The sequence below is a fragment of the Anneissia japonica genome, unplaced genomic scaffold (genome assembly GCF_011630105.1).
Source record: "Anneissia japonica isolate Jap-2015-1 unplaced genomic scaffold, ASM1163010v1 scaffold23155_len15486_cov182, whole genome shotgun sequence".
Taxonomy (NCBI): Eukaryota; Metazoa; Echinodermata; class Crinoidea; order Comatulida; family Comatulidae; genus Anneissia; species Anneissia japonica.
The window spans coordinates 1-10338 of NW_022704040.1; the positions used below are offsets into that span (position 1 = coordinate 1).

A 10338-nucleotide genomic window follows, 5' to 3' on the forward strand; every position below is an offset into this window, starting at 1 on the left:
GTCTGCCTGATTCCATTGTGTATGCTCTACACAAATTCGTTTCGGACCTTTTTTTGCTTTCTTAAATACATATATTTTACTTAAACACAACTTCCATGAATACTTGTTTAATATGTATATTGATCATTCCAATAAAATAATCAATCAGTATGTCTAATACCCTAGGAACCAGACCAAGTTTTGTATGCACCTTGAAGTGCAGAGAATTTTACTTCAGAAATTGGTTCAGGGTGGTCCAAGAATCATTTTGTGCTTGGTAACATATTTTCAAAATGTGGCGAAAGGTCAAATGTCAAGGTCAAAGCTATAAGGTCCTTGTATCTCCGCAACCACAGGTGGTGGTAGAGAGTTGAATTTGGGGTTGGAAGGCGGTTGAAATACCACTAGCCAATATTATAATTCACTTGCATTAATTCTGCGCCCTGTAATATGGTTGATGGTCTCATACCTACTCACTCAGTGACTCAGAATTCAGTTGAGAGATGAAAAAAGCACTAGTGTGAACAAAAATTTATAAAAATGTTGATATGATGAATGAAGAAAATCGAAATATAGAATCAAGATGGCATTTATTACTTTCATCTGAGAATTATACAGTTTAGTTGTCTCAGCTTATGTGAATTGTGAAATATGTTTGCATGTGACATCAGTAATGTACTTGGTTGCAGGTTGTATTTATGGTTTGCATCTATTGTAAGGCATGCAAAAAAAATCAGGTAAAAACAATTTTGACAAACCAATCTTTTTAATTTCGATACGGTTTCATTTACTGTACATGTAGAAAACAGTGGGAATAGTAGTTGGTTGAAAAACATGCCTTTGATTTGATTATTTTAGTTTGTTTATAAGATATATTGCCTGCCGAAAAACAAATAAAAACACTTCAGAAATTGAATTAAATTTTAAGTAGATCATCATTAACTTCAAACCTCAAGCAGATGCAATTATTTTTGTTCTTCAAAATACGGGATGATTTTCTGATAAGCACTTATGAACAGGTCAGGTCAGAACCCCTGTTACTTACTGGTACCATGTAACCCAGTACTACCTGCCTCATGGTCGGTTTGGCGGCGACTAAACCGGCTCCCCCACATGGTTATCCATGTGAGGTGGGTGTGTGGATACCCTGGAGGATTAAAAATAAGACCTTCCGAAGGGCGGATGAGCTTTCTTTTTGCCAACGGCCATCCTCTAATTAAATATGGGGTAGGAGACTTTGTCTTCACCCAGCTTCATTACCCCACCCTTTACTTTGTTTCAGGACATAGCTTTAGGGCTGCTGGTTTTTGTTTTTCTAACCTCTGGTTTTTTATGGTGCCCCTTGTATACTAAATGTCCCTATCCAAGCTCTAATATTTACCATCTAATTTCTCTCTGAAGGGTACCGGATTTAAACATGTCCCAGGTCATGGCCGCCTGATAGTACAGGGTCCCTAACTGACTGGTAATGCTTTCAGAGGCTGACCTATCAGCAAGTGTTAAATGTCGATGTTGCTGCATTGCCATGGACATGCATGGATGACGGTCCGTGCAGTTACCTTCGGTTACAGTCCTGAGGCCATCAGAGTGGCATTGTTACGGCAATGTGATACGTTGGGTTCCAAATAGTAAGCCTGGTATACGGCAAACGTATGTTTGGTTTTTCTTAGAATTCCTCTGAGACATTTCTGAGACAATTCATGAAAAAAGAAAAAAATCCTCTAACCTGCACGTGTCTACCCGTCAACCCGTGCTAAACCTCTTATTCAGTTTTCCACGTGGGTTTCGTTCTAATTTTGCTTCTGTTCAGGCTTCTGTCTTTAGTAATCCCCCGGACATTCTTGCCTTAAGTGAGAGTATGTTGGATGCAAGCATCGCATCTGACTTGTTGCAGAGCATGACTTGCACCCATGGAAACGTGTGATTTTGAAGTTTAATAAAACTCATTGTTATCGTTGTTTATATACGTTTGACGTTGTCATCTTTACAATCGGTGTTCAAGAAACATAACATGGTGACCCCGACCAAAGGACAAGCCACTTTGAGGTGATTCCTTTGCGTAAACGATAAAATAAAACCATTCAGCTAGGCCTAGCCACTCTGCACGCCAAGAGAACGTCGTACCACGGCGTCCAACGAGTCACAACGTGAACCGTGAGTAGCGTACACCGTACGAACGAGACTTTGTATTATCATGGCCTACGCCATACCACCGCCCCAGCCTATGGCATTTACACGCAACCTCGAGAAGTCATGGATATCGTTCAGGGAGGCCTGGACAGATTACCGTATAGCGGTAGGCTTAGATAAGAAAAACGCCAATATTCAAGTTGCTACACTCAGATCCATTATGGGAGGTGACTGTCGGAAAAGACTGAGAACATTAGGGCTTACAGAGGACGAGATGAACGACCATGACACGATACTAACAAAGTTACATGAGCATTTCAAGCCTACAAGAAACATTTTGTATGAACGACATAGATTCTACATAGATGTAAAAAATGTGGGAAAAGAAACCACTGGGCAACGAAATGTCTTTCTAGTCAAAAGCAACCAAGACATACACATGAAGTAAATGTACTGCCAGATGACATTGAAGACCCAGCAGACTATGGTTTTAATCTTGATGTAATAAACATTAAGGAAAATGGGAGTGGATCAACCAAAGCTGTGAAATATGCTGTTATCATAGTGCAAACTGATCACCAATCAAAGAAATCAGTCCAAATTGCCAGTGAAACCTATTCACATATCTGAAGCTATGGAAATCGTTGGGATTGATCTGTTTGAGTTTGGAGCCAAGCAGTTTCTCTTAACAGTTGATTACTTCACAGGATATGGGTAGACCAAATGATGAATACAACAAGTAATACAGTTATCAACAAGCTTGAAACGATATTTTCACTTTTTGGTAACCCCACTATATTGATTTCAGACAACGGCCCGCAGCTTACCAGTGACACACTTACAGAGTTCTGCAATACACACGAGATTATCCACAGAACAAGTGCTCCTCACCACCAACAAGCCAATGGGGGGGGGGGGGGCGAACGAAACACTCAAAAACATGCTAAAGAAATCGGAGAAAAGTCTAAACGAGATTCTTGCCCGAAAGATTCAAAGATCATAATAATTCTAATGGAAATACTGTATACAAAATGGACATTGATTGTTTTGTGAATTTTACATCATAGCAGATACTACACTAATCAGACAGAACCACAACAATGACACGAGACAATGTAGCAAGATATAGTATTCATATATATTTCATGTAAATTGTTATACATAAACACAACCTCATTTCCTTAAAAAGAGGGATGTTAGATTAGTATGCTTATCATCGTATTGTTTATAATTTTCATAATGCTGACTGGGATGGTTTGCGCTCGTTTCTATCTGACATTCCGTGGTCTTCCGTTGTTGGTTTGGGCCCTGAGCTGGCCGCTGTAGAGATTGTTGATTGATTCATGTGGCTATAAATGCCTATATTCCATCAAGAAAATTTCATCTTGCTCTGTAGCTATTGCTCACAGAAATCATTATTTTAAACAACACACTCGGACCAAATCTAAAGCTTCATGGCAGTTGTTTAGGCAAGCTAGTAATCGGTGCAAGAGAGTGATTGAAGATGCTAAACAACATTATGCCGAGCGAATTGCTAACACAATTTCCTCTCAGCAACTTGGCTCAAGAGACTTTTGGCGTATTGCCAACTCTGTTATCAACAACAATAAATCCTCAATCCCTCCTCTTTTTCAAGGACCCGTTGTAATTACATCTCCTGTTAACAAGGCAAATGTCTTTGCTCAATTATTTGCTGCTAACTCCACCCTTGATGATAGTGGTTGCCCTTTACCTGATTTTCCATTGAGAACCGAAGAGAAGATCCATACTCCACTCATCACTCCAAAGAAGGTTGCTAAAGTCATTCTCAAATTAAATTCACGTAAGGCTTCAGGCCCTGATGGAATCCCAGCTGTAATAATCCTTAATATGTGTAGTCCTGAGCTTTCTTCAGTACAAGCTGTACAATTCTTGTCTAGCTAACTCGGTATTTCTATCTCCTTGGAAGCTGGCTTCAGTTGTTCCTACTTTTAAGGGTGCTGGCGAAAGGTCCCAACCATCTAGTTATAGACCTATTAGCCTACTTTCTGTTATCGGTAAAAGTTTTGAATGTTTTGTTAATGAAGAGCTACTTGACTATCTAAAAAGCAACAAACTTCTCACTGACTGCCAATTTGGTTTTAGGCATTCTAGGTCAACTGCTGATCTGTTATCTTTACTTACAGGCCATATAAATGCTACCCTTGATGAAAAAGGAGAAGCCTGTTAAGTAGTTTCTGCTTGAATGATTACATAGTCCACTTGCATGTACAGTATGGTCGGCACTAGATTCCATCCCTCAAAATGACATGACGTCACACTATTCATTCGCCTATCATCGGAGGCAGCACCCGAGCGGTTTCCAAAGCGACGGCACTTTGACAGGTTCAGAAAGACGATACGTGTAGTGTTTGTCATTTTGATCTAGGCCTACTGTAAATCATTTTTAAATATTAATAAAAACATTATTTTAATTTATGCGTAAAATGGGTCCACCTTGATATAAACTGTTTGAAAATCCTGGCTGCGGAATCTTTTTCATATTTCATACATTTTTAGCGCCGAGAGACTCCAGTAAAGAGCGCTATATAAATGCTAAAACATCATCATCATCATCATCAGCGTCATCATTATCATCACCATTAAGTTGCTGTGGTAATTCCTTCGCTGTGGCCTAAAGGAATAACAAAAAAATAATAATAGTACTAAACTCAGTAAATCCTTGGATCAATTTGTAAGGTCCTTTATTAACAATTTACAGCAGTGACATTTTGATATCATACATCATAGATAGATATACTGTACTTTAAAAATCTTACACACATAGTGTGTGATAGTAGAATAGTAGCAAAAGCAGCTTATCAGGAAAGGCTTCACTGTAAATTACAGTGGTCTCTGTACTTAGTTTAAAATGCTTACAGCATCAGAAACAACAATATAGAAGTAACTGCAGTAAACTATAATTTCATTAAAAAACATTTATGTAGAATAATTTCAATTTAACTGGAAATTGACTCACTGTTTTATTTATTTTTTAAAATTGTTATGTCATTGTTATGATTCCAAGTTTGGAATTTAAAATTAGAAATTGCAGCTAGTAGGCCCTTGGGGACCCATGGTGGCCATAATACAGTGCCAGTATATAATTTATACACATTTTAAGTAAAGAGATGTTCGATGAGAATTATGGTGATGATGTGAAAAATTAACGGGTGAACTTTTAATTATGTTAATTACCAATGAGCAACACACGCATTAACGGCAATGGGCTTCATTCAAAGTTAAATTACCATGGAAAACAAAAATGTACTACACAACTAACGACAATATCGCAACTGCTACTACTTTAAAACTTGCATAGTTAAGAAACAGCATCTGTGACCTGTGCCTGTAGGTTTTTATGAGATGACAAGCAGAACAGTGTTGTAGGGCCTGAAGTGCACATCTGAAAAAGAAAATAACTATTATCAATAACAATTATGTATAGTTAGTCCAGTCAATCCGTTACAAAATTATACTGAACAAAGAACTAATTGCCCAACAGAAACCATTTTTGTAAATTCCTATAAAATCTAATATTAATTTTTTTGTTCCATCCACCAACCCTTCCAGGCTGTAATTGATATTCAGGTGGCTGGCATGAGAGCTCTGGAGATTGAGTCTAAAAGCACAAGTCTCATCACGCTAGACGTGCAAGACTATTGGTATCTTTGCAAAAATGCATGGGGTGGGTATTTGCAGTGAATCATGACAATTATAGGCTGATCGACCAACCCAGAATTAAATGTCACTTACATTTTTAAATTACATCTATCTTAAATCCATTGTATTTTAATTAACTTTTTAGTTAACTTTTCCTTTTTTTTCACTTTTGCATTCTAACAATGTAATCTCTTCTTAAAATATAAAATTGGAGAAAGAGAGAGAGGAGGGGGGGGGGCAGGAGAGAGAGAGAGAGAAAGGAAATTATAGAGAAAGGAAATTATAAATAAATAAACAAAAAAGTTATTTGTTGGTCATCTTAAACATTCCTTGTTTAAATTTCTTTATTTCTTTATTTTTCTACTGGAGGTGTCAAAATGCATTTAATATTTAAAGTTAGAATATTTTTTCCCTTCACTAACTATCTGCATTAATAAATGCAAGTACACAAACACATAAGAGCTTCCAACATACCTGCAACAGCCAACAGTTCAGCATCTTCAATGTAATCTGGGTCCAGGTCTGTCAGTGGTTCTTGTTTCTCTTTGTGCTTCTGGAAAGTAAATGTAAAAATATGACAACTTTATTTTAAAAGGGAAATAAACAGGAAGAGTTAATAAAAAAAATTAAAATTTTATTTGTAAATTAATTAAAATTAAAATTTAGTTATAATTTAGTTAACTGTTAAAAAGTAAACTAAATAATTAAATAATAATTAATAATAAATAATCAATTAAATAAGTAAATAATAATATTTAATATAAATTAATGTTAAATGTAATGTTGGTATTGTAGTAGTAAATGTACATAAAGGGTAATTACCACGGATGCTGAGAAATAGTGTTGACTATCAATTACTGAAGGGTTGTTCTTATTGGCATTATTCATGTCTTACTTTCAAGCGGTTATCAAGATCAATTTTCACAGCAGGAAATCGGTAGACAAACTCCAGGAGCTGCTTTTGGCACTTCATGTGGGGACAACAAACATCATTCTTCAGTTCTCGTGTTCATCATGTAGCTTCATATGACGGGTAAGATTTGATTTCACAGTGAACAAATGGTGCACTCATGATCTACATCACCTTCCATTCTCACCTGGAAGGAAAAGGAAGAAATGCACACGTAAAATTATTAGTCTTAATATATTCATATATATTTTACCGTATTTTGGATAATTACCGTACTAAAAGTTGGTTTCTATTGATTATTAAGTAGTTTTCTACTCTCGTGTGGTAATATTTTTATCATTTTTGCACCCGTGTGGTCGCGAGTGGTCCCGTGTGGTCGCGAGTGGTTCCGTGTGGTATTTAGTAGGACCGCCAAGTAGTACTGTATGTATGTAGTAATAAAATAGGCATTTTAGCCTTAGGCCGAGAGCCTAGGCCCCCTATTAGGCCTTCCCTGATTTTCTTACTTACCAGTGATCTTTACTGCATAGCATTCCTGAGTGTGATGCAGCGGAGTGACATCCTCCTAAATGTTTACTTTCAACGAAAGTTTTGACTGGTTAATAAGGAAAACTTTATCGGAATTGGTAGCAGGGTTGCCAGATAGTCAACAGGCTTCACGGCCAAACACACGCCATCTCACGGCCAAATCGGCCAAACTTTTTTTCGATATCGGCCAAAATTCGGCCAGATTTTAATCCGATTAGAAGACAACAGTGTGTACATTCATTTAAAATACTACAAAAATGATACGAACATCAGCGGTCATTCGTTTGAAATTGAAGAAATTCAAATGATGTACACAGAACAATTTAAAAATAAATAGCCTATGTTCTTTCATGCAGGCCAATTCAGGGGAAAATCCAGATGTCCGTCCGAAAGGGGGAGGACCGGGGCAAAAAAAAGGGGGGTTGGGGAAGAGGGGGCGAAAGTGGGTCCGATCGAAATAACACCATCTTAGAAGAAATTTGTCTTTTCTAGACGCCCGGAAATAAACTTCTTTTTTTTTTCTTTTCTTTATTTACCACCCCTCCTATTTAAATCCACCTCTGCTATTTAAAATCACAATATTAAGATTGATCTAAATTTGATTTAAATGTATTAAATATTATTGTACATTGTAGTCGATCTAAAAAAAAAATTTAAAGGCCTGTTATTGGCAAATCCGTGGCTCTCTTTAATTAGAATGAATTAAGTTATATAGTTAGGTAACACAAACTGGCGTTAAAACAAACTTATGAAAACTTTTATAAGTACTTTTTTATCTAAACTTTCGAAATTCGACTCTGAATGTTATTGTCGCAGTACTTAAAGCAATAAATCAATGTTGCTATCAGAATTATCTTCTTCATTCTCATATGCAACCTAACTCCAGAGAAGTCTCTGCAAAACTTGCTTGAAATTGGAGGTGCCATCGGACCAGAATGAGCATTGATATATGGCGCTCTACATAAAGAACACTGCCGCACCTTGGGCTATACGATTCAAGTGGGCAATAATAAATTAATTAAGTTTTTAATTAATATTCAAAAGAGATAGAACCTCCACTAGTAAGATGGAACTGTCTTCATAAAGCTTAAACGAGGATAAACTTCATAAACAATATATTTCATCCGAACAATTTAAATTATTAAATGTAACTGTTACCTTTTAAATAAACTCTCTTACGTCAAATCGACTGAATCGGGAAACATATTAAGTGTTTATTGCAGGTAAAAACAAGTACAAGATTAGAATCAAATACAGAATTTAAGTTAACAAAAACAAAATATCCAAAACAAGTCTACGTTATATTAGGCCTATATTGAAAAAAATGTAATCTTTTCCAAAATTCGGCCAAATATAGTTTGGCCGTGACTTTTCAAATGCTACGGCCAGGCTAATTTTTATACGGCCAGATTTGAGGAATCTGGCCGTCAAAAAGGCCAAGTGGCAACTCTGATGGTAGACCAATTCATCTTCGCGAGTGGGGTGCAGGTCAGTCTACTCCACTTTCAGCAGGTGACGTCATTGCCGTCTACTCAACAGGGCTCACTGATTCGGCCAATCGACTACGAACTAATGGAGCGTTGCAGACATCTGCGCATGCTCATAAACCTTACTGACTAAATCTGCGTTGTGATAGCTCTCGCGACTACCCCAAATTCTGAATTTAGCGTTGTGGCGACTACCCTACTATCGACCAATCAGATCACTGGATTGTTTGGCCTAAACGGTTGGTGATCTTTTTGCGAATGTGTTTACGTGTCATCGAATGGTGACGTTCGTTTGTTCATCATTAAAACAAGTAAGTAATTAGGGATTTTAAGGCGACAAGTCACTACATGAAATGAGGTAAATCAGGGAATAGTGAAAGGCCTTACCTAGTTAGGCCAGGGAGTTGTTATTTAGAAGGAGTCAAAACACATTTATCTACTTATCTACAGCCAATGAGCGAAGTGTGGTGTACTAAGAGAACCGTGAGTAACTGCCTGTCTTTTGTCAATAGAGTACTTTTCCGACGATCCGAATTTTGTCTTTGTAGAGAAAATAATTTCGTGACAAACGACCAGTAGAGCATGCGCAGAGCTTTTTTTTTTATTCAATTTTCGCTGTTCAATAAATTTGCATCTCAAGAGAGTTTTACGAACAATAATTTACAAAAAACCGCATAAAAATTCGCCTTTTCGTTAAAAAGTTACGACTATTTGAAGTGGAGTTATATATGTGTTTGTTCGTACACCGTCATTTGTAATTTTCATGGGTTTTTGATAAGTTTTAAAGGTTATATTTTATATTTTCCGCACGTATCTCCATTTTATAACTAGGACAAATAGTTTATGCAACTTGTTAACTATCATTTTTTTTATGTCTCATTTTCTTACAGTTTCGTACAGAAGCGTAATTTGAGTTCAAACTGAACATGTTTTCGTAGCAGGGAAATGATATAGGGGCTTTGTTGGAGTAGTGCCAAAGTGCGAGCCAGCGAGTCATGCGAGCCAACGTGCGAGTCATGCGAGCCAGCGAGCCATGCGAGCCATACATTTATTTTTTTTTTTTTTTCAGGTTATCCAATTTTGCAAACACGTAGGCCTAGCCTATATTCTTTTGGCCTAGTAGATGCAAATGAATAACACACCGGGGCAGTGTGTATGACCACTCACAATTTTTGATATACCCAATGTCTGGGTCGAAATTACTCAAGATTCAGCAAAAATTGCCCAAAATTACCCAAGCTTCATGAAAATGCATTAAAATTTGAAAAATACGTGTTTTTCGCATGCCATGTATGATACTCAGAATATTAATAAACCACAGCTCACCACTATCGTAATAAGAGCAACTGCTTCTTTATTAAACGGTTGTGACTTAATTCCCGGTCATATTTGACTCGTTTAATATTCACGTTACGCTACAGCGAATTTTGACTCATGAATATTAATCAACGTACAGGATGGCAATTTTGCATGAATATTTATAAGGTAAAGTTCCAAGCTTGCGTTAACTTTTCAAGTGCGGTAAAATATTACACCATTTACCAAATCTAGAGTTTTTTTGTTGCAATTATTTCATAAATTTACTAATAATGGAATTCGATGACGACGATGATTTTATTCCGG

The 10338-nt window shown here is 36.9% G+C and overlaps 1 long non-coding RNA gene across 2 annotated transcripts; it reads right to left on the bottom strand.

Annotated features, from left to right (window-relative positions):
• Nucleotides 1–4807: 4807 nt before the first annotated feature.
• Nucleotides 4808–7450, bottom strand: LOC117104583. 2 transcript variants are annotated; one of them, XR_004444785.1, is made up of 4 exons: nucleotides 7211–7450; nucleotides 6613–6887; nucleotides 6265–6343; nucleotides 4808–5533 (listed from the first exon to the last, which is right to left on the bottom strand). It is a non-coding gene; the product is annotated as an uncharacterized LOC117104583 (long non-coding RNA). The 2 variants fall into 2 exon arrangements; XR_004444784.1 differs by having other exon boundaries at nucleotides 6613–7450.
• Nucleotides 7451–10338: the final 2888 nt, after the last annotated feature.